This window comes from Anas platyrhynchos, chromosome 1 (assembly GCF_047663525.1).
Source record: "Anas platyrhynchos isolate ZD024472 breed Pekin duck chromosome 1, IASCAAS_PekinDuck_T2T, whole genome shotgun sequence".
Classification (NCBI taxonomy): Eukaryota; Metazoa; Chordata; class Aves; order Anseriformes; family Anatidae; genus Anas; species Anas platyrhynchos.
In genome coordinates, this window is record NC_092587.1 from 98207821 (window position 1) to 98233684 (window position 25864).

The 25864-nt window shown below is 36.5% G+C and overlaps 1 long non-coding RNA gene across 3 annotated transcripts in view; it reads right to left on the minus strand.

Moving 5' to 3' along the window:
• Positions 1–980: 980 nt before the first annotated feature.
• The window catches only part of LOC106016455 (uncharacterized), a 71535-nt gene continuing 46651 nt past the window's right edge, over positions 981–25864 (minus strand). For 2 of the 3 annotated variants that reach the window (XR_003494752.3, XR_011804102.1), the window contains one exon: positions 981–4162. This is a non-coding gene — a long non-coding RNA (uncharacterized lncRNA). Of the gene's footprint in view, positions 4163–13319; positions 13435–25864 lie in introns of all 3 variants that reach the window. The other variant, XR_011804101.1, reaches the window with a different exon arrangement.

Below are 25864 nucleotides of genomic sequence, written 5' to 3' on the forward strand. Positions count from 1 at the left end.
TATTCAAATCTGCAGGGCACAGAGCTTGCTTATTACTGAGCAGCAAGGAGAGACAGGAGATTATTTAACCAAGAGCTTAGTTTTATTCTTCAATAATAGTGGTCCATGAACATATATTTTAAGACAGCCAAAAATATGGGAGTAACTGTATTGCAGGCTATATATTCAACACAGGGATGCTAAGCATTGAACACCCTGACTCAAGTGAAGGTGAGGTCAGAGGATCATGCTGCTTCATGAAGTGTGAACATAACACTACCATTAAAATGCCTAACAAAGTCCTTGAAAGAAAGAAATGAGTGGTCTCAATATGACTGACAGAACTAGGTGCATAAATTTTAACAGCTAAATGTATACTTTATGATAAATGTAGAAATGTTAAGCATATCAAATGGAAGATGTGTGGGATAGGTGACTATTTTTCATGTTCATTGGTTGTTTTTGATAACTCATAACTCAATAAGATTCACTATTCAAGATGATAGTCAAACTTTTTAATAATTACAAAGATCTTTTTTTTTTTTTTTTACTCTTCACTACTATCTGTAACAGAACATTGCTTGTAGCTTTTTCCTTACCGATTTGCTTTCTCGTATTGAATGCACACAATGGTTAGTTACAAGAGAGCTGCTCATTAGTGCTGAACTGTTGGCAATGATCACTGGAGCATTTGTGTTTTTACTAAAATAAATAATTAGTGATTGTGCTAAAGATATTGGATAAGGGAAAATGGAACAAAGAAGGATCAATACATTAAATCTCTGAGAAGCTCATAGGCTGATGTATGACCTCAGTAGTAGAACACCATTACAGCAGTTTCAGACTGTATAAACTGGGGATTACTTATAAATATTTCAACCCATATAGATTGGGGCTTTCCTGTTTAAGAGGAGAGAAGAGGAGAGAAGGGGCTTTTTAGGAGAAGGGAGCCCCCACAAAATAATGGATGATTCCTCTTCAACATTAGGCATGTATTTAACTTGACAGTGCTTTTTTTTTTTTTTTTTTTGGCCATAAATATGTTTGTCCTATTTCCAGAAATGATAGTAGCAAACTTGAATTACTGTTTTAAATGTTATCAAAACTCATTTATTGGCTTCATTTTCCAGCCAAATATATGAGAAGCTAGTTGAAATCAGTGCTGAGAACAAGTACTGCTAAGCCCCAAAATATTCTTAAGAGCTTCTAGTCTATATACTATTTTCTAGGTGTGAAGAAACGATGTCTTTTCTTCAGTTGAAATCTAGACTCTCCAAGCTTTTACCTCTCTCTTTGCAACAGATTAGGAATATAGGAATATAGTGTTTTCTAATCACCACTGTGATTTTCATTCACATCTCAGTTTGAGGAGGCTTAGATTATTATTCAGTGATCTCACGTATAATCTTAGATGAAAAAAGGAATAGCAACTTTTCTGGGATAATCCAGAAAAGACTACCGTGGCTTCTTAGCCATGAGTAGCCTATCCTAATCAACATGCTATGTGAAGGTAACATAACAACTTGCTCTCCTCCCACCCCTCTTCCTCTGGCATCTGCAAAAATTTACGTCCATATGAACATAAAATCTGTCTTCTTTTTGCTGGGAAAGTTGATAAGCAACATCCTCTGAAGCCTGTCAGAAGCCTGGGCAGAAGATCACATTGGAGCACTGAGCCAATGTCATTAGTGAAGCCTCAGAACTTGATTTTCATAGTTGCAGGTCATCCCAAAAGCACATGAATTCTGCCAGACATAAGAGCAAGAGACCTGAGGCCATGCTTCAGATGAGCACCCTTTCTCTACCAAAGAAGTACTGTTTGCCAAGCAGCAGTGCCAAAAGAGTCCCTTTCAGATGAACTGTAGTGTTATCTCTGTGAGCTGCCAATTCTCTGAATTCCTCATTATCTACGCATGAAATCCAATGGGTGCCTAATGCCAGCTTAAACTACAAATCAACACATTATTAGCACAGGATACGTGGGTGTTCTGAATGTATACAAACACAGCATTATAGGCAGGCATCTGTGTATGCTGCTGTGTGCTGTTCTACTTTTGCAGTTACCACAGTTACTTATAAAGAAAGTTAGAAAAGCAGAGAAAACTATTTTTCCAAGTAGAAATTGACAGCCTGTCTACTGCTGCCCCTGCATAAGCATCACCAGTTGCACTATTTGTCTTCTAGACAGAAGCACCTTTCCCTTGTATTTTAATTAATTCTTATACTTCATATTCTTCAGGAGTTTTGGAGTGTTCTTCTAACTGGAATAAATGTGAAATGACCTTATTCTTCAACATAACCTTGTAAGAGGACTTTCCATTGAAAGGGGACTCATTCTTGCTTCTGTACATAAAGTTCCAATGCACGTTATTCCCCTGGGTCTCTCTCCAAGCTGCATTTCAGCTCTTATCTCTTGAATAGCAGAGGACTGGAGTAGAATTACTCTCTATGAAATATCTGTATTTCTTCTGATTTTAAATCGTTCACAGATGCTCGCATTAATTATGTTGTAGAAATATGTCGCTAAGATTAACCTGCAGAAATGCAGTTTACACACATATATAAGGCTTCCCTTTACCAATAAAATAAAGTAAAATCAATACAATGTTGTGTCTTGTGCCATGTTAGCAGTTAACTAATGGGCACTTTGCTGACTAACTGCCTTAAGAGCGATCCTGCTTCTGTCTCTTTTCCTTCTCTCTGAGTTTTACCTTATTTAAATTTTGACTCCCTTTCTAAGCAGATTAAATTTAATCCTCTTCTATTATTTGTGCTAGTGTGTGCATGAAAGAAGGCTGTAAACTGTTTTGCTTTGGTATCCCAGTTCCTTCCCTTCCTTTTTTTCCCTGTTAACTCCAGGCTCCTTCATAGTAGCATTGCCAATGGAGAGATCCAGGAATCTTTGCCAAAGATACATTAGAAAGCAGAAAATTTGTGACCTTTGTGACCTTAACCAACAAACACACATGCTTTTTAGACCTATTTCAGTGCTAATTTCCAGGTTAGATATTAATGCTGCTTAGCTTTTCTTGTCAGAGCAACAAAGAGATGCTCTGGTAGGAATTAATTATGAGACAGTTAAGGCTTCTATAAAGTCTTAAAAAAAAAAAAAAAAAGTTCTATAGCTCCAGTGACAAAACTCATAATGCTGGTGGTAGCCACGATACACAGAAAACATAACAGGTACAAAAATCAAACATCACATCACTTATTTACTTATTCCATAGCTGAGTACTCTGTAGATCATCTTTATTTTTTTTTCCATGCTGTGTGGTATGCATGGTGTCCATTGACAGTCTCCAACATGGGACTTACAACTTACTGAGTGCCAAAATATGAGATGTCTGTTTTTCAAGGTGAATTTGCTTCTTCGTAGACGTGTGAGTTCTCATCTACATCCCAAAGCCAGGATTTTGACATACGTGGGTGTTCAATAATCAACATATCCAAAATGAGTAATTGATGCCATTGTTTACTCAGTAAAAGTTTATGAATTCATTTCTCATTGAGTAAATTCCCTATTCAAATGCTTGTAAAGTATCTTTCCTCTATTCTGTGTAAGAGAACAAGCCAAGTAAATGAACAAACTAAGCAAGTCTCAGGCTGTGATTGTGGAAGCATTCATGGCTGGATTGAAGGAAACATCTGGTTTTCAGACTTAACCATTCAAATCAGGTAAGACGTACTAATTTGATTCAAAGTTAAAGGACTCTGAACAATCTCCTCATACACTTTTCTGAAGCACATCAGCAGTAGATACATGGGGTGGGTGCTGTTGCCACATCTACTGTCTTCCTTTTACTCATTAACAATGCTGTTCTCAAAATCCTTGGGCCAGCTCTTCATCTCTCTTTTCCCAGAAGGGATAGGGCAATCTTCTCTCCCATTCTTCCCAGTTCATCTTCTCTTCCCCCTACCCTCTTCTCCAGGAACCTTCCTAGAAATTTTGCTTCCACAGCCTCATCTCATCCCTGGATTTCACATGACTTCTTCGTATCTCCCTTTCCCATTCCCTCTTCTGGAATCAAAAATCACAAAACAGAACTTCATTTGCACACTTGAGAAATCTTGACCAAGTTCTTCAAATGATAATGTAATGCAATATTCCAGTTCACAATATTCCTCAAAATGTAAGACCGTGAGAAAGACTGCCCACAGTATGTCCTCAATACACACTGCATATCTGATGGGGGAAAAAAAAGGTATTATGTGGGGCTGTCAGATGTGCTTGATAATTTTTCGGTAATGATGAGACAGGAATATAACTTTGACAATATTTATCCTCTTTCTATCTTTTATCTTTTTATTCATTTATTAATATACAATATGATGGGTAAGCAACAGAGGAAAAATGGCATTTTTGATCTACTGAGTTTTTAAAAGAATCTGCAAAATGTTCAGGTTTCCATACATTAGCTCCTGTGGGGAACCCCATCTGGAATCCCTCATGTTTATAGCAATCATAGAAATCTCTGTGGGTCTCACTTGCTGAATAATTTCCATATCCCTTTTCATTTAAAGCTTTTTTTTTTTTTAAACAGACTCAAATTAAAAAAGAAATCAGCTGATTAGAATTCTAGATACTTTTCACTAACTTTACTACACATGAAAAAAAAGAGCAACACAAAATAGCAGTTAAAAGATACTGTATATATCTGATGAAAGACTTAGAATTGTGTTCAGAATTTGTCAACAGAATATTCATTGCAACTAGATTACAAACAAACTGGACTTCACAAATATCCAAAGATGATGACAATGCAAACACATTTTTCTGAAGATCATATAAACCCTCTTAACAAACATCTCTAAAAGAGAAGGAAGACTCCAAAATATTTAAGCAGTTCGTTTAGAGGTATCCTAAGACATCCTTCAAAGAGGAAGAGCCCTATTCATGAAAATACCACCACTGAAGTCCAAATGACAAATAATACAAAAATGTAATAAAAACTAAAAAATCCTTCCTCTAACATACACAAGAAGCCAACAAAAAGCCTGCACGATCAATTAATGATAAGGCTATAAAAAGTGCCCTCAGAGAAAATGTAAGTACAGCAGACAGATTTTCTTTTATTATTTATTTATTTTTAACACCGCTGTTCACTATGGAAAGAACTGGAGAGACTCCCATACTCTCTCATACAATCTCTCTGCCTAGAAGACTTGTCAGAGGATCCTTCCAGAACTGAAATCATTGTCAAAAAAATATTGACACAAATGGACAAATTGAAGAGTAGGAGCTCAACAGGACCAGATGGTGCCCACCCAGGAGTTCCAAAGGAGCTTGAGGATGAAGGAGACAAACAGTGATATATAAGTTCCTGCCTAAACTGAGCTGGTATCCAAAAATAAAAGATGGGGTGTCATTAAAATAAAATAAAAGTGATAAAATAAAGGTAGGAAAGGATTCATACTAAAGGTAGGAAAGGGGTTAGATGCAAAGCCTGATTCTTATTTCAGGCCAGTTAGTAAAAGCCTTAATAAAAGACAGATTGAATGAAAACTAGGATAAGCATTATCTATTGGAAAAAGAAAATGTGTCTGTTCAAAAGGGAAGTGCAGCCTTGAAAATCTATTGGAGTTCTCAGTGTTGGATTTCAACAAGAAACTAGATACAGATCATCATCTTGGTATAATCTACTTGGCCTTCCACAAAGGTTTCAAAAAATTCTTTCACTAAAAGCTTTGTAAGAACTAGACTACCATATGCAAGAGGAAAACAAACAAAAAAAAGCAAACAAACAAAAAACAAACAAACAAAAAAAACCAAAAACATACACACACACACTCTGGCTAGTTAATTTGCTAAACTATGGGGAAAAGAAGGTAGGTATAATATGACCAGGTCTCCAACAGTGAAAGAAAATAATCATCAGAGTATCACCGGGACCCCTGCTGGCCTATATAGTCATAAATATAACCTCACAAAAGGAATGAGCTGGCAAAGTTTGCTGACAACACTGAGTTATTAAAGTAGGAAGGACAAGAGTCGTGAAAAATTGCAGAAGGATCTTATGAAACTAAGAGTCTGAGTAATAAAATGTCAGATGTTGTTCAATATAGGTAAAAGTACAGTTAGATGGAAGAAACAATCACAATTCCACTTTTAAAGTCACGGCTGCTGAGCTGCATTACAGCTTCAGAGCCTGATCTTCGGATTATGATCTACAGTTCTATGAATATGGTCGCTCAGTACTCAGTAGTAGTTGAAAAGTACTAAGCATATGTTAGAAACTACTGCAAAATTAATAGAGAATAAAATTGAAAACTTCATTATGGCATTATATAAATCCATGGTACACCCATATCTTAAATATTGTTTATTTCTTAATCTCAGAAGGGATAGAGTAGCATAAAATATGCACAGAGAAAATGAGAAGGAAACCAAACGTGTAGGGCAGCTTTTGTACAAGAATCAACAAATATCTGACATGCAAAAGAAGCAACTGAGGGAAGAAATGAGAAAAATACAAATTCATAACTGGTACGTAAAAATGTAGTTAGGGATGACCTGCTCAATTTCTCTTCTATAGTAGCAGAACTAGGGGACATTAAATTAAGATAGCAGGAGGCAGGCTCCACACACAAAAAAGGAACTGATTATCTATCTGGGATACCCATGATGCTGTGGGATGCAGAATCTTACCTGGGTTCAAGTGGAGACAGAATAATAGAAGATATACATACATTCAAAGACCTTGTTAGGTCTTGCATAACCTAAGCAAAGGGAAGTTAGGCTCAGTATATAAAATTCCCTGAGATGAAAACAGTCAGATATGGTAAAAACGTAGAAGGGAAGCATCCTATATGCTTTTTTTTAGTTTTACTCCTTCCTAAATATTCATGTGCAGATTCTGTAGGAGTCAGAATACAGAGTCAGGTAGATCTTTGGTCTGACCCACTGTGATCATCTTTATGTGTTTATAGCTTTAAGACATAAGGCAAGTACCACCTGCAACACATTAATCTTTTCCCCTAAAGATCAAATATATCACTGATGAACACAAAGTTCTTTGTAACTTCCTCTTACATTCCTGGTACTGGGGTCTGTCTCATGTCCAGTGTTCAACCAGGTAGAGCACTGGACTCATTGCTGTGATTGAGTTGATAATAGGCTACCTTTTTGTCACATTTAGACCAGCAACTTTGATGACAGACCTTTGCATTTTTTTCCTAGCAGCAGGAGAAATATATTCTTAATCTATTATTTTTGCATGGAACATGTCAGAACATTTTCCTTTGTTTTTGTTATATACTGCAATCGCCATTTAGTACACAACAACGAAAGAAAATACTAGAGACTATGGCTGAACTAGTTTCAAAAACAGTTGGACAAATAAAATATTTATATTGAATAGATTTCACATTGCAGAGCCTGGGATTTGGCAACAGACATTACAAATCATGAGTGATATAGAGAATACAGAATTTAATTAACATAGCTAAAGATGGAAAAGAAAGCACACTGATATATGTAATATGGCTCTCAGCTTCAATATTCAGCAATAAAATAACAAGCCAATGCTTCTAAACCAATCTGAAAAGAGTAAAAAACAGAAGCAACATAGTTGGAAGGTTATATTTCAAAATGTAATTAGTGTCAGAATATTTCAGAACTCCTAAAAGCAAATAAGTCACCAAGTTCAATACAAAGGGAAGCACACATGACAAAGAAGTAATTTACAGAAGGAAACATAGCTCATTATTTTTATTATTTAAATCTAATCATCATCAGATTAATTTAGAGAAAATGAAATGAAGGTAAAATACTACATCTTCATATTGCAAAAATAATTGGTGTCAAAGAAATTTTAATTTACTGGAAACAATCCCTTCTGTGCAATTATATATAGAAAAAAAAAAAACTATTATGTATATTAAATAGCATCTTTCACTGGAAAATATAGCTCTCCAAAGATTAGCCATGATTTGAATTAGTGGCCACAGAACTTGATTTTCTATGTTCTATCTTCATGAAATTAAAGAAGACTGAAAAAGGCCTATGTGAGTATATTCAACAAGAAGACTGAACACTAATTTATTTATAACTGCACATTAAGAGACTGCTTGGACAAAGCTACATTTTGGGATGTAAAACGCTGAAATGCATTTTCAAAAAAAAAATAGAGTGCATGTTCTGACACAACTGCCAGGGGGAACCTCACTTTATATCAGAATGCAAATATTTCCACAATGTTCCCACAAAGTCTTAATGCTAAGCACTGCCAACATATCATCTATATGACTGAGCAAGAGTACCAACTCCTTTGTCTATGACGTACAAAGTGGCCACACTACCACGCTTATGCAGGCATCCAAACACAAAACAAAGAACACTGACACTTGCACATGTGGCAATTTTCAATGCTCCAAACTAACCTCCTCTGCTAAAATTTCAAAAACACTTCAGAAAAGCTGTTCAGAGATATGAATGTTACTAACAGTTTTCTCTCAACTGCTGCAGGTTGAATAGTCTGAAATAGAGGTGAGGAAATGGGTATACTCTGTGACTGGTTCAGAGGAACATGTCTCTTTTCTTCTGAAACATGTCTGGTGATAATAAAAGATCAAGAGACTGCCTGTCTTTCCAGCAAGGCAGGAAATGTGCCATTCTTGCATTGTCTTCCAGCTGTTTTCATGCAACCAGGATGTACAGAAAAATGTTAATGTGTATATGTGAAAATAACAATATCAGCTTTGTATTGTTTTGCCCCTTCCAAATTCAGGCTCAGCTGGAGCTCTGTACACAGCCAGACCAGTTGTTGTTTTATCCAAACCAGTTCATCCATCCCTAATCAAGATGCTAGCAACCAGCTGTGTTGATCCTCTTGTATTCAGCGCACAGCCTTTCTGTGCTCTGCAGAAAAAAGATCTCACTTTAGACTATGCTCAGTCAAGAGTGTTTTTTCCATCAAGAATCCACAGGTGCAAGCTCTCTGGCTTTGGCTTTGCTCAGTATGAAAGCTAATTGCATAGCCCTGAATGACCATTTAGACCTGCATCTCTTAACCTTTGCACTGCTGAGATTAAGCACTGTATTCAGCGCTACAGTACAGAGCAGGGGCAAATTCACCTAATTACCCCTCTACACTTCTTCCTATAAGCACTATAAGCACCTGGGAGCTTATATATATAAGCACCTGGGAGCATTACATTTTTCAACACAGTGCTCCCACCTCAGCTCTCAGTCTAGTCTTCCCACTAACTATTCTTTCCTACCTCCCCCAGATGAAAAAGGTATCTTTTACCAATTCAAATGAGTGATTGCATACACCTTACATCGCTCTTTTCCTAAACCCTTGGGTGGCTTTCCATACCAGCTCTTGTCATAAGCTTTTAGTTATGTTATCTAAAGAAAAGGCATTAGCAGCTAGGAAGATATATGTCTACACATCCAGCTATATGATTATTTAAAGCATGCACAGCAGAAACACAGATCATGACAGGACTGGATGACAGCCATGCACCACAACATGTTCCAGGGTCCTAGTGATTCGGTTGTGCAGACATGATGTGCCTACCATGTACAAATATCTGTATGCCTCTACTGTTAATCAGGATGCAAAAGGCAGACACACGATTATGAAAACATCCCTTCTCTTCACCCTTCATCTAGGCATAGCTGAGGAGTCTAGATTTAATGGACTACCTGGAGTCATCTAACAGATTAAATCCATCGTGGATTATAAATCCCCTTGATGGAGGTATCAGGTTTTACCTTGCTTTTGTGGGCATGTGGTCCTCTGAAGAAAAGGAAGATAAGTAGTCTTTAAACAACTACTAAAAAAGATCCTTTTCAAGTTGGTGTCAGCAGGTATGACAACAAAAGGTGACCGTGCCCTTATTACCCTTTCAATTACACAAGCAGGGGAAAAGGTTCACTATAAGGCCTTCGAAAGGAGCAATGCCACATAAGTAAAAAACAAAAAAAATGGTTTTCATAGTTTTGTTGTTAAATTTGCTAAAAAACTAACATCCTTTCTTAGTACTTAAGAAAATGCAACAATAAAAAAAAGGTAACCAAAAAAAGAAATGTAAATGAAAGGATTTGTATGACATATATGTAAACTGCATGCGAGAATCTAAATAACAGACTCAGTTCATCACTGTCTTTCATTTTAAAATAAACAAAGTAAGTTGACAGATAACCATGGCCCACGGAATTCTCTGATGAAGAGCCTTCTCACAGATCTCACAGCATGGTAGATTTTATGAAATCTTGTGATAGTCATAGCAAAATGATATTAATGCAGTAAAGGTGGAAAGAGTGAGAAACCAGGCAACCACAAAGCTGACTTGGGGCTATAGACTCTTAGGCCCTCCAAAAAGCAATAAACTATTTTTTTTTTTTTTATTCTTTTCTTTCTGCAGCGTAACCTAGGGTAGTCCTGCAGTTGGGTTTGATGTATATGAACTTCATTTACATGTCTCAAGCATCAACAGCCCTTGAACAAGGGCTGCATTACATGCAGAATGGACAGCTTCCACAAGGGTATGTTGGGGTATCCCCCAAGAAGGGGAAGCCCTTCTTAGAGCTTGGGCTCCTCCAGCAATTACACTGTAAAAAGGAATCATATATTGTAAACCTCAGACCCAAGTAACTGATGTGGTCCAGTTGTGACAGTGTTTGTTTTCTCCAGCGTAATTTTTCAGACAGTGTCGTACCCTATTTACTCATATTGTGGTAGCTTTTGAAAGACTTTAATTGATATTTTACTGTTCCAAGAAAATTTTACTCTGTTATTCAAATAGAGTATGTGCACGTGGTTTTGTAATAAAATGTACAAACACGTCCATTAAAATATTGACTCCTCCCAATTTAAGTTTTAGATATTTAAAACAGTAGGTATACCACTAATATGTACTTATGAGCAGAAAGAAGCAATTCAGCCCCAACCCATCCAAAATTACCTTTATTAATTCCTTAAAACTATCATTCCCCACAATTGCCATTTTTGTCATTTATCTAGTCACTTGATACCAATGCTTTGGGAAGTTTTATTCCCCTTTTTTTCTTTATTCTAAACTCTGATATCTCAGTCAGTTTAGCACTATACCAGTAGGTGGAGTAATGGTAAAGCAAATACCTGCTTCAGCTATTTGCATTTTTGAACAGACATTTTTAATATCTTCTGCCAAGATTTGCGTAAACCAGAGTTTGATATGCCAGAAACACCTATACATATACATAATGTATGTTCACACACTTAAAAATACAGACATTAAAAGACCATATTTAATAGCTGAGACATGAAGTCTTTCTATCATTTTGTACAGTTCTCTTCAATTTATACATACTGGGTACATACAAAATTATACATTATACATACAGAATTTTTAAATTGTGATAAAAGCCTGAAACCCTACATTCCTATCCATTTAAAAAGAACTGATCAATGCCTGAAGGGAGTAAAGACTCTCTGGCAAGTTCCGCTTTGGTATTAAGGTCAGTTGAGATTTGAGAGACAGCTTTGGTTAATAGTGTCATGCCCCTGCCAACCTGCAGCTGTGTAGCATGCCCAAGGCCTTCAGTATATTGGATAGGAGCTGCATTAGCGAGACCTTTGTCCTGTGTCAGGGTGGAGGGTGGCTGTTGTGAATGGATGCACTCATGTAAAGAAAAACTTTATACGAATGAAGTAGTTATTTTTCCTCCTCTCTGTTGCTGTCTGGACTCCAGATAGCACTAGCACCTTCAAAGTCATTCAGGTAGGCAACAAAACACAACCTTAACAAATGCATAACAACCTGACATCTCCACGGCAGCTTTGTCTCCAATTGAAGCAATTCAAAATCCAAATATAAGCCATTCCCATATGTGCTACCAAAATATAGAAGCTTTATAAAATGAAGCAGATATGCACTGAAAAGAGTATCATTTGGGCTACAGCCTGTCATCTTTGTTCAGGCAAAATTCCTACCCAAGTCAGTAGCACTTTTTTTGTGTGATTTTTTTTTTCCTGATATAACAAAGGCACAAACCACTCAGTTACTATATGAAGAAAAATGATCAGTTAGTATTAATGGATTTATTGACTCCACATTTAGATAAGGAGTGCAGTACATTTCTGTATAGATATCTCAGGCTGATGTCTGAAGCATAATGAAGATAATATTTTTCCTAATTTTCCCTTTTGTAAGTTAAGATGGCTAAAACTGAGCTTTGCTTGTGTGAAAAAAAAAATAAAAATCATCTCACCACCATCTTTCTTTAGCTATGAGATATGCAAGAAAAGCCATAAAGGCAGGAGCTTCAGTTTGCTCCTAGTAATCATATTAAATTGCCAACACCAACACAAAGGGGAAAAAAGTGGACAAAGCCTCCTCCGTAAAATTAATATAGAATTATGTTAATATAATTATATTATGTTATATATTATATTATATAATTAATATAAGAACTGAAGAACTGTAAATATCAGTCTCAGTATATGCACTACTGAATATAGTAAGATTATTTTTCAAATCACCATTTGTTCTAAGGAGCTACGTAGATATTATTAACATTAAAGAAACTCCTTCTCTCAACCAAATCCAGAAGTTTAAGGAAACATTCATATATACCTGAAAATACTGAATCTGTACTACCTTCTTAGGGTTGTTCAAAATCAGTTATTTTACTATGATTTTGTTTGGGAGTTAATTCTGATTCATCTGCCTTTTTTTTTCTTGTCCTTACAATATGCAGTATGTTCAGTAAATCAAAAATATCTGCAATGTTTCCTATGTCGATGTAAACACTGCAGTATGATCATCATCTACCTCCCTGTTATTCGCTAGGAAAAAGGGAGGAAGCACAGAATAACAGATATTTCAAACTAACCACATATTTTTTGTCAGACAAAATATAGTCATATCCCTGAAAACAAACATAACCTCACCTTATACCAGAGAGAGTGAGCGAAAAATGAATATAAAATATACCACAATCATTCAATAAAAAGAGCTGTGAGATTAACCAAGTCATGAATTAGCTTGATCTCAAGAGATCATGCTCATAATATCTGGCATGTTTTGACACACATGAAAAGGGTAAATGAGTTTTAAAGCTGAGAAAGAAAGGAACATTTTACTGAGCTGTTGCCTAATTAGGGTCATATTCTTTGAGTTGTTATGCACCTTCTGAAACCCTTGCAGCCTCATCACCCATCCTTCATTTCAGGAAGAGTCATTGACAGGGTGCAACTTTCACAAGCGATGAGGGAGCTTGCAGCAACAGCCCCAATTGTTAATTGACTATACAGAATGCAAGGGCCCCCACAAAAGTCAAGAGAGCACAGGCAGGTGCAAGGCTGCAAAAGCAGGTTGCAGCAGAACCCCATTGCACATGGTAGACATGCCCTTTTCTCAACCAGCAAACACCACATCCTTGTCCAGACACCTCCTGCACTTCTCCTCACAGGTCATTATGTTGGTTATTTCTCCTTGCTTCAATGCAATAAAAGGTATGACAATCTGAGAGTAAAAAATAAAAAAAAAAAATAAAAAAATTAAGCAGCTGAGTGCATGAAATCCAGTTCATATCCAAGTCCATATCCTTTTTTTTTTTTTTTTTTTTTTTAAAGGAGGCGGAGAGCAAGCTGGTATCTCACACACACTTCTGTTGCTTTGCATCTCACACATCTCACTGAAAAGGACCTACTACCTGAATTTCAGACTTGTCTTTCCCTAAGGAGACAAAAATTACTTTCTTCTTGAGTCTTGGTTTCTATCTCATTCAGGACCAAAACTGTTTCTGCAGAGGCTTTTATTCTTTCCTTTGTAAGATTTTAGATGGAACAGAAATTCCCCCAATTTATAAATGATTGCTTGCTGTTTTACAACAGTTACAGAACAAAACCCCAAAAAACATGGAGTATACCCTGGCAAAACTATTTTCTCTGCTCCAATTTTCTAATTAGTCGATATCATCTCTTTCTCTACTTCCCATTCTCCTTCACCCTCCACCCCCTGACACCCCCCCCCCCCCTTTTTCTTCCCCCTTTCCTGTTTTCAGCTAACTCAGTTTGGATTTTCACAGATTGTCTGTGACAAGGGCATTCACCCTTCACTTCAGTCATCATTCTGATCACAAGGAATCCTGCCTATGGAAAAAAAAATCCTGTAACATTCATAGAATCAACTCCATGGATTAAAAAGTAAATAAATAAATAAAGCAGATCACTTTTGCACTCGTTCTGACGGTGACTAAACAGTTCTCAGATTGTTAGCTTGTCATTCACAGTTATACATGGTATAGGGTTGGAAGGTCTGACATGAATGGTTAGTGGATGATTTAGTGTATGAATTTGCCCCTTTTGGTATGTTTCCTTAGGTTTCTGAGTGTAGATAGCCCCCTTAGCATAAATCTTAGCTGATGCTGCCTAACAAGTCCCTTCCACTGCTGTTAGAGAAATAGGATGCAGTTTTATACAACTGTGTTACAGCTTGTAGCATTTTAAACATTACTCCGTGGGCTCAGAGGCATGGAGAATAGAAAGTTTGGAAAGCAAAAGCAGAAAGGGAAGTGTGTCTTTGTTAGTTAGATTTGCTATAGGGCAGAAACCAAAGGCAAGTCTGGAGGCTCTTGACAGAAAACAAGAGAAGAAAAAGTAAAGTGGTGGCAGAAGGACATGAATAGAAATCAGAGCACTTCTGAGAACTTTAATATACTGCAGGTAAAATCCAATACGTAGCTGAAATATTTTGTTTTCTTAAAAGAACTGTAAAACCAAACAGATATCTGCATACAATTCTTAAGTTTATAGACTAATGCAGTTTGGAAGTGACCTTGGGAGGTCATCTACTCCAACCTCCTGCTCAGAGAAGGATCAGCACTGAATCCAGACTAGAAGTATCTGTTCTCTATATACTTTATGAACAGTCATGTAATGAATACTGTATCTTCAATCACGTGTCCTAGACTGAGGGGAAAAAGAAAACACATTACCTACTGAAATAGCTTGACATCCAAAAGGTAAAGAATATATCTAGCAGTAACTAACATAGGTATTCATTACACTATCACTTCAAAGCACAGCTTTCGCATGTTCGCAGCAGCCTTGTTACAGCTTTGCCTTATCTAGATTAGCAGTAAATCTCAAGTAACATGCAGAAAAATGAACTATGGTAATGCTTCAGTGGTAAGAGGAGTCAGAGAAAACCTAAAGCATGATGTGAAGAAAATGTCTTTAGGGAGTCTTCCTGCATTTTCCATACAGTACAAAACATGCTATAGCAAGAAATAAGATCCCCACAGAGTTCGTGTAGATGAGAGTTCTAAAAATGTGTGCTAGGTACCAGAGGATTTGTTCATTATTAAACTTGTATTGTGTTTACCTGTGTAGTGCAAGATTGAAGACAACTTAATTGCATACTATGTCCTTGCCCTCTGACCTTCCTGTTAATTATATTTTGCTATAGTAAGAATTAGATGCACCATTTTCTCTTATTTCCCTAGGACTAAGACAGTTATTAATTCCTAATAAGCTTGCTTCTTCCATCTGCAGAAGGCTATATTTTCTTTTCATTGCATGCACAGTACTCCCAGAAGCTTTTAATTTGCATATATTGAAGATTACTTCACAGATTTAACAATTCCAAAGTAAACTTGCTTAGAGCCACCGTGTGGCTGTGCTCTGAGGTTTAATCTTTATTTGGTCTGTAATCATAACAGCCACAGAAGTTACCAAGATGGGGAGGATATCTACAGATAGATAGATGTGCATGTATATGAGGAGCAGGGCTGTCTGGTAGCTTCACTGAGGTTCATTCTCCGAAGTAGGAAATTAAAAGACTGGTTTTGAATATACTTTCTACTCTCTCTTCTATGGAGCTGTTCTTGTCATGTCACATGGCTTAGCTTCAAGCAAAGATGAGGTTCTTTACTGAATCAATGGAGATTTTTTTTTTTTTTTTCAAATCTTTGGGAACAGTTCTTTTTATTTCAGATGGGATATTAATTGAAATTATATTCTACTCCCACCCTCACCTAGTAGCTTAATAGTCATCAGATTGCACAAATTATTTTTAATACCTTGAAAAATTCATTAAGTGAACAAAAGATCCTGACATAAGTCATAAGATTTTTTTCTCAAATGTGAAGTTAATAAAAAAAAGGACTCTAGAATATTAAGGTCTACTTTTTAAGCCACCTTTCTTCCTATTTTAAAGAAAGGCCTTTCAGCTTATTTTCACCAAATTTAGACACTAAGCTCTGACCAAAAGATAATCATTAAACCAGAGGATTTTAACATGCATGAGAAGGAGATTTTCAGAACCAGACTTGATTTCTTTGTTAAGTTACTGAGAACAGAAGGCAGTAGTTAAGCCTCTTCTCAGATTTCAAGTAGGGTAAAGGCTGCTGGTTTAAGAAGACATTTATCCTCTTAGAAGGAGAAGGTATTGCCTGTGGTGGCAGAGGAACCATCGTACCCTTTTGCTGCATGCAAGACTGCTGGAAGGGCTAAAAATCTATTGATGTCACAAACTGGACTGTCAAGCATGAAGAACATAACCTGTCTACCTCAAAGTTCGTAGCAGATCTCCAATGCTGGGATATACAGCTAGTCCTGTGCCCATGTGTTCCATCTCTTCACCATAATGAACCAGAATCCTCAGGCTCCTCTGTTGACAACTTGCTCACTTCTGTTTCAACTTCTCCCACTTTCCTATTCCAAAGTCATGGAAATCAAAGAAATTGATTGGCACAATAGCTTACAGTTTTGCTATCCAGTGGAAGATTGTAAGAACATGGATTTAAGGTTAGGGACATTTTCTGTTTTGTGGTTATACTTGCAAACAACAACAAGTGAAAGATCCACTTGTTCTTCTACAAACATTTTCTCCCAGCCTTTCCCAGCACAGAAATCACTCTAACACAGTTTCCAGCTTTCCAGTTTTGCATGGAAAATGGCTTGTGGTCAGACAGATCATTATGCTGCGCATGCTAACTGGGAAGGAGTCAGTAGACACCTGAGATTATTTTGTTGGGCAGGAAACAACCAGAGCAACCAGGGTGTGCTCCAACACAGTAAACTGACATAACCTCGGAGAAGACTTTCTGTACACAGCGAAACAGAAAAAGACCAGGAATGTGCCTCATTCAGGTCCCCCATGCACCTGTGGCCCCTTGGCTCTGGAAAGGCCTTTTTTGTTAGGGCTCCTGCTCTGAGCTGGGCCTGACCAGATACTGCAAGGTCTAGGGCCTATGGCAGTGCCTGGGGGTGGCTGGGCTGTGGCAGTCTCCTATCACCATCCCCAGCCTGGACCACCTTGTTGGGGCTCCAGGACAGAGCTGATCATTAGGGAGGCCCCACACTGCCCTGCAGCCCAAGGATTTCTGTCACCCTCATCCCCAGGACCCCACTGTGGTGCTGCTAGCAGTCACATCCCATGCACTGTTCAAACTCATCATATTTCAAAACCATTTATGAAATTAACAGCATCTTGAATTCAAGCCAGGTCCACACTTGGCAGATTTGTAATAGATTATATCCCTCCCCCCGCCCCGTTTTCTTAAAAAGAAAAAAAAAAAAGGTTGTTTTCCATTACAGTTAAATCTGGTTTTACACACAGTGTAAACATCTAAACCCGCATTCACCTATTTGCAAGGTATTTATTATCTACTTCTCTCACATTTCCAGTGATGACTACCAGTGATGCCTACAATGTTCAGAAATCAATGGAATTCTCCACAGATGAACATAAATAGGTCATTAAGAAAAATAACATCAAAAGTAATTAAGGTGCTCTGGATTTATCCTTTCTACTGGACTGGTGTGTATAGTTATCCTTTCCAAGGAGTCATGGGCAAATACAACAGAAAACAGCTCATTCTCAAAACAATATACTCTCAGCACATGCTGGACTTGAACTCTGTTGGGACTGAACATATGTTTAAGTGCTGTTTTATGTAAACTGGCACCCTTAGTAGCTCTCAAAGTCTCATATGTATGTAATTGTGTCTTTATAGAGAAGAAGTGGTTGGAAGACTAAAACCAAAAAAATATTCAATTTTTTATTTTTGTATTTAACAGCAGAAAAAAACTCCATTTAAATATAACCAAATCTTTAACCAACAATCATTTAGTTGGCTGATTTTGACATTGCTGTGAAGACACTTCAACTTATTTTAGTAGAGAATCATCCATATGGAGGATATTTTTCCACCTTATTTAAATGACCGTATCTTCCCGTAAAAGATTGATTAACCAAAACCCAGTCTGGTAAGATCCCAGATATGGAATAACAATACTGCAACACATAACATATTCCAAGTTCCTGTTAATGTCTGATTCCAACTAGCAGCAAAAATAAATTAACAATTAGCAAGTGTTGGCAGTGAAAAGTTTTGTATCACTTCTTCCTATGCATCTAAAAAAGTAATAATTCCCCAGGGTTTTTTTTACAGAGGTTACTGAGTAAAATAACAAACTAATAAAGGACTCATTTTCTTCACTGAAAACTGTTTTCCAGAAAGTTTCAAAGGACATACAGTTTTTCATTTAAATATATAGGTTGACGATAAATAGAAAAATCATTCTACAAGGCATTTAAAAACACCTGACAGATGTACAAGGACTTTTAGCCCTATTTGACTGCTGTATGCATATTCCACATTGTAGAGGAATTCCACATCTAACAACCTGATGTGAAAGGATCTTGAGAATTAATTAAATCCTTGGCCTTTCTACTAAGACTGCCAGTTACTGTCTGATGTATCAATCATATTCTTATATGCAATTGAAGGAATTCACTATTGTTTTCTACTAAAACAAATTTATGCATAGTTAATCAAACTAGGTAAATTACGAGCAAATTGTTTAGTTTATTCTGCAGTTGACAGTGATCTCTGAAAGCTTAGATTCAATAAAATCTCAAAAATCTGAGACGTTTCATCACTGACAATCAAAATGAAAATGAAGCTAGCAGTTCAAATAGGCAAGATAATAAAACTAAGTTTGGTATTTGGTACAGCAGCATAGCAATTAATGAACAAATGAACATACTATACCATTATCATCTATTCCCTCTGGGCTTTTTTTTTTTAGTATGGGATTGTCTTTTTGGAATTCATTTATGGGTGGTATCATCAACTTTACAGCTGGAGGCCTCTACACCATTTTAAGAATTGCATAATGTAACCAAAATTGTCTTTACCTTTGGCATTCACTGCACACAGTCTTAAATCCAAACAGGGTTGTTAAAGATTAAAAGGAAAACAAATGGTCTTTTAAAGCCAGATAAGCTAAATTATTACAAATTATACATGTCCCAGTTCAAAATCATTAATGGCTCTCAGAGTAAGAGATTAAAAGACAAAAATAACCTAATTAGAAAGGATTTACAGTGGGGAGTTGAATTATTTGCGCTCAGAGCAAGACAGGATTGGATCTGAAGCACAAGACATTTAATACATTGGCAATAATGATGATAAGCAGGAATGTTAACTAGTATAGCTCTGCCATAAACCAGTCACATTTGTGTGAAAAATTGCAGAAAACAACTCAGATACAATATCTTGTTATCTGAAAATTTATCCCACTTTGCATTCTCTGAACAAAAGGATTGGTTAATTATGAGCTTTCAGATATTGCTTTCAATATACCTGTAACATATAAAACAGCAAATTTTGTCAGGAATTGTAAACTAAAGCATGTATACTTATAAACAACCCTTATATTACATTTGTGGAGGGAATGCAGTATACACAGTAGCTATACTACTGGGGTTGGTTGGATGGTTTCTTAGCCATCAGCACAGAAGCTGCAAAATAATTTAAACTGAACTGAGCACTAAAGGGTAAATTCAATTTTCACTTACCCATGTGTAATGCCAGTGATTTGCATTCAAGAAATTATAGGTAGAATTTGGTCTCAAGAAAACAGCTTGTGTTAGCGCCATAACCTTTGTTTTACAGGGAGTAAAACATTTGGCCCAGCGGAGAAATACATGTACACCTCTTGTAAGCCAGGTAAGCGAATGGGTACAAACCTGCTCAAGAAATGACCAGCATAAATCAGAAATTATTTCTGCTTAAAGGAAACTAACACTGTATGAAATAGCAGACTCATTGGTTCTGATGCTGGTCTTACAGAAGGATTTTGGATTGCATGAGTGACCCATGTCTGTCTGCTTCATTCAAATTCAATTTGCAATTTACTTATTAGATGCTGATAGTTGGAATTTAAAGAATTTATTGCCAGAGATTGCTGTAAAGATGAAATTCTCTAGTAATTTGCTTCACCCAAGCATCTAAGCTGTAAGGAAATATTGCATTTAAAAATAACCTTACACATTAAAGTGCTATAGTGAACCACAAAACAAACTTTTGCTTGATAATAGGATTCTTCATAACACTATCATCAGCCTACCAGTACTGTCCTTGCCTAGAAGTTACTTAAACACAACAGGTTTAAAAGGGAAAATCTTGTGTAGTATATAACCATATCTTTAATATTAATGCATTAGATTATCAATGCTGAAAATATGTTTAGGAAAACATTCTTAAATTTAGTGCAAGATTGCTTACATTACTAGTGATGCCTATGCTTTTACCATTATCACTCAGTTCTGCATTTTCATAGGTTCAGTGAGTCATCTGCAGACTAATTTATGCCAAGTTCTGCATAACGTTAAGGGACTAAAAGGCTTAAGAGCAAGACTGAAGAAGCTCAATGTACTCTTCACTCCTGTCTATAGCCAACTGGCAGAATAACTTACTGGTCAGAGGACAGCCAAGCCACATTAAATCTATTGTGTATTTTTATTGCTAGTTCTAGCCAGAAGGCATTCTATGAAGATGACATCAGTTGCTTTATCTAAGCAGAGCCCCATTAGGAACAAGTAACAGCAAATACCCCTGTAGGCACACTTCCCCTTGCTATCATATTGCATCAAATTTAGTTGGTATCTCTGTGTTTATCATGTTAACTACAGGTGAAATGCTTATCTAATTATGCTAGCACTTTATTTCTTCTGGTTAGAAAATAAATGTAAAAAGTTAAAATTGTTCTCTAGTTTTTCCCTTACTGATAATCCGTGCAATCATGACTCAACTGTCACAAGAATTTTATGCAACTGTAAATGCTGCTGTGAACATGTCATCTTTCCCAAGTCTTACCTGATTCACAGTCAAGGCTTCAGATACTAACACAAGGAATGAGTCAGAAATCCATTGTACACACAAGCAGGAGTGCAAATGCTCTAAAGAGGTGTTAAGATTCAAGCCAGTTTGAAAACAGTAAAAAAACAAACACAAAAATCTAAAAAAAAGAGCACTTTTTTGTTTTAGAAAATATTTGGCCAGAAAGCAAGTGGACATTCTATCTGAATAAATCTGAACAGCTATAGTGTTAATAAAAATAAAATAAATTGATTTCACTGGTATTGCTGGGTTCACTACAACTTCATAATAATTGAAAATACATCAGTCCTACTAGACAAATAATGATATTTTCAAGCTACTGTAAGAAAAGACCCCAAACTGACTCTGTAACAATAGTTTTAATACTTGTATCAATATGTACATTGACAACTGAACTCAAGGTACACATAAGTGAAATCTGCATTTCAAATTCAAAAACAAAATTCCATGGAAAAAAATTAGCCTTAGTGGCTCAGTAGATGTGTATTCTCCTGCTAAGTTTCTTTCCCAAGCCAAGGGCATATCTTGCTTTCAAACTTCAGGTACAAATAAAATAGTTTTTAACTAATTCAAATCATAACCATCTAGCTCCTGACAAGTGAGGAAGCACCTATTTTTCTTGTTTAGTCTATCCTAAAGTCATAATATTTCCATTTGAGGGAGATGTATCATCTGTAGAGACCATCTATTTCATCACTCAAAAAAACATGAAAGTTAGAGAAATTTTCACTCATTAAAATACATTTTCTCACACGTGCCAAGGAATGCATTTCTGTAACAAGTCTAGCATCGGGAATCCTGTGCTACTAAAATGGTAATTTGTCCTCTGTTAACAAATTATCTTTTTACCTGCAGAGAATCACAATTGAACAGTTTTTTTGCCATTTGTAACTGATGCAACCCAATGGGCTTCGCCATACAGACCATGGAAAAGTTTCATCTGACAAAGGGAGCTCCAGCTTGCCAGACCAACGGGTTCATTCAGCACATGGATGCAATCACTGTACAACAGGGGTTGGAGAGGGAGTTCTGGCTCGGATGGAACCAGGACAGCTTCTGCCTAGGACAGCACAGGGGGGACACACTTTGTCTCACCAGCTTCCTTGCTCAGCAAGGTAGACCAGCCTGAGCTCGCTATAAAAGCTTGCAGGTAATGGAGGTGTCTAGCATAATACCTTTACCTTGCAGACTACTCACTTGGATGCCTGCAGAGCAAAAGTTCACTGAAGATTACTATGTTTTTGGGGGATGGCTGTTGTTTTTCTGTTCTGGCCATTGATACTTAAATGATAATTAAGTTTGAGACAAATCATTTCCAGACTAAAGAAGAAAGCTGTATATCACTTTTATTCAATACAATAAATACAATTAAAAGGAACTATTGCTGTCTCTCTTAGTTTTCCCTCATATATATCAGCTGTCATTCCTTGTGCTTTAAAGTGCTTGAATAATAAACCTGCACAGAATTGAATTACTTCAGTAGCAAGTTGATTAGTTCCCACATCCAATAAAATGTCTGTGGTATCTCATATATTTGGCATTTAATGTTGTAATTAATAAGTCTTGATCATGTGCCTCTTACAGCCACAGGTCACTGACAACAGTGACATTCCCTTTCTCAGCAGGAAATTGAGCCTCCAAGACATTTTCCTAAGACACTTTCAATTATGATAAATTGTCAGATTTGCTTCAGTCATTTTGAAAACTACTTCATGTATATCTTCTCAGGTAAAAGCAATACCAAGATATAAAGATTTTTTTTTTCTTTATGCAAATCACATTTTGGGGAGTATTTCAGATTTTTTTAGGGTCATTACAGATTCCCAAATGAAAATCATGCTGTAGAAATGAACTGATCTCAGGAACATATCTTTCCAACTTAATCTAGCATTTCCAATAGAGAGACAGGTACCAAATGGCTTGAAATCTGTGTAGCCCATTGATCAAAATGGAGACATGCTCAATTTATTCTACGTGGGGATTTGTCCCTTTAAATTAAAATACTTAAAAGGCAATGTTACAAAAACATTTATACTTCTTTACTTTTTTTAACAAAGTATGCAAGAAGTGGGTTGGGGTTGGTTTTCCTTTTTTTTTTTTTTTTTTTTAAAATGAGTCCCAGCTAAAGTTTTGGTAAGATTATCCATAGTCATATTGATAATACATAGGACACAGACGTGTGGAAGAGAAAGAGGTATTTTTGTGACTTATCACCTAAAAACATGAGATCTAATCTAGACAAAAGGTTGAAAAAGAATGGAAAACCAAAAAATAACGATGCCATGAAGACAATATTACTATAGCTGCTTCTTTGACACCCACAGGACAGGTACAGTGGCTTTCCTATTTGCAAGGTTTCAAACTCCACCCTGAATATATAAATGCAGTTTTAGAATAATGTGCCTGTACATTAAAGATTTTTAAATGCTGAAGATAAACTAGTGCTACTAATTTCTAATTAGCAGGAAGAGTGAACAACTGCAAGAAAAAAAAAAAGGGGGAGGGAAGAAAGCATTACATCTAACCTGATACAATACGCTACGTGGAGAGACAGGAGAAGGGGGGAGTGGTAGCAGAGGAAAGCAAGCATTTTTAATGTTTGTTTCCCTTGCTTGCAACTTTCTTCAGTTACACTCTGATCAAGAAATGTTGCCTCTGAGTTTAAGACAAACAGTTGACAATTATCAACCTGGCAGTACATGTTCAACATTTACAGTCCCATCTTGCAGATCATGCATGTAATACTGCCAAGCCTGGCATTCAGACATCATGGCTTAGACTCCAAGATATTATTCATTTTAAGAAGTAACATAGTTCAGGCCCTTTTCATTTCTGTCCTAGTTTTCTTAAAGTCTTCAGGGAGTGCTTTTACAAGGTTTTCTTTCTTTACAACCACAAGAAGTAGAATCTTATTTCAGCTAAAACTGAAATTTTTATACAGTCATGTGTCTGCAAGAGCTGGAATGTTAAGATAGAAAGAAATATGAAATATCATGAGACCTGCTGTTATTGCAATAAACAGTCAGAACTTATAGGAAAGTATGACACAACATAAAATAGTCATACTTCCCTCAAAAAGAAGAATCCCCCAAGCTTCAGAAAGATATTATTAGTCTTCTAAGTTTTGCAGACTAAAACTTTATGATAGAGAGATTAGTGCTTTGCCCAAAATCATAGAGTCAATAAAAAACAAAAAAGACTTGGAACTAAAGGTCTTCTGGTTTATCACCTGCTGACTGGGAGTGAAAGTGCTGTCTCAATCTCTCAGCCTTTTGCTTCAGACATGGAGTCAATATTCCCTGAAGAAATAATATCTGTTACTTCTTTTAGGAGGTAGCAGTTAGTACAGGAGATAGCACGCACTGAGAAATGGCAAGTGAGAAAATACAGTTTTATATAAGAAAATGAGGTGTTGCACCCCAACACAGTTTCAAGGCACCTTCACACACCTCTTCCTCCTTATGTCAACACCATGTAGCAGAGCACAGTGCGAAGACTTTCCAGTTAACACCCACTGATGTCAGTAACCCCAGATGGCACAAGACAAGGCAGGATTATAGCACCTCAGGTTCAACTGCAATTAATTAATGCCCTGGACACCATACCCATGTGAGGAAACATAGCTATAGTGCTTCTAGACACCAGTTTGGAGACACAGTAACCCCAACTCTTCTGACTTTGGAGTTGGCTCATGTAGAGCCAATTCTGACAGAACAGGTACATCCTCAGTGCTGTATCTCAGAAGACACTAAAATTTAACACAGGGGCATGTGTTTTGCAACTAAGTTGGTTCATGAATTTTTTGAACAGGCAGTAAAACTTATTTTAGACCAAAAGTGTCACCAGTTTTCTCATACTTACATCTGTTTTGTATGTACTACAGGTGCATCTTTTGCTGGTTGCAGAAACTCTGCTTTATTAAAAATAGTATACAAAAAAAGTTTGTTTTCCTATTGTTTGAGGGAAAAAAATTTGCTTGTTGAGAGGGCTTAAGATGTCCTCCCACCACCTCCGGATTTCATAGTATGTTTGCCATTGCTGCAGAGAGGTAGTCAGTGTATTTTATAGAAGTGCACAGACACTTTTTTTTTTTTTTAAAGAAAATCAGTTTCAGCTGCTGAAAGACTTCTGAAATAATTATATTTGTAATACACATTAGTAAGATTCAGGAAGTTTGTAGCAGACTGAAACCAAATGTCTCCTTGGAAACAACAAGTTAAGAACATGGACACCAACATTAAACAATTCTGGAGAAATTAAAACAATAACATTTAAAAGGACAATTACTAAAATGATTAAAGAGGGAATGAGAAACATCATAGAGTAGATGCAATATATACAGAACATAAAGAGATACAAGGCAAATGAAGGAAAGAACAATAGGATTGAGAACATTCACTATAATAGCAGAAAAACAGCAAGAAGCAGTAGCTAAATCTCCTTTTTCATCATAATTCTTTTAGGTGAACAACATGGCTTATGCTAACATCTCACAGTTCTAATCTGAGGCAATTGAACCCGGAGGTGCTTACTGTTTTAAATAAATGTTATCCTTTGGCTTTATTACAGAGAATCACTTAGGTTGGAAAAGACCCATAAAGTCAAGTCCAACCATCACCTATCACTATAAAGTCCACTATGCCGCTTTCTTATCTGTATAATTCTTAATAAACTCATATGATAATCTGAGTTAATATCTCCCATTTCTAGTACAGAGACTCTGGTGAATTATTTTTTCGTGTCATGTTATAAGCTGCA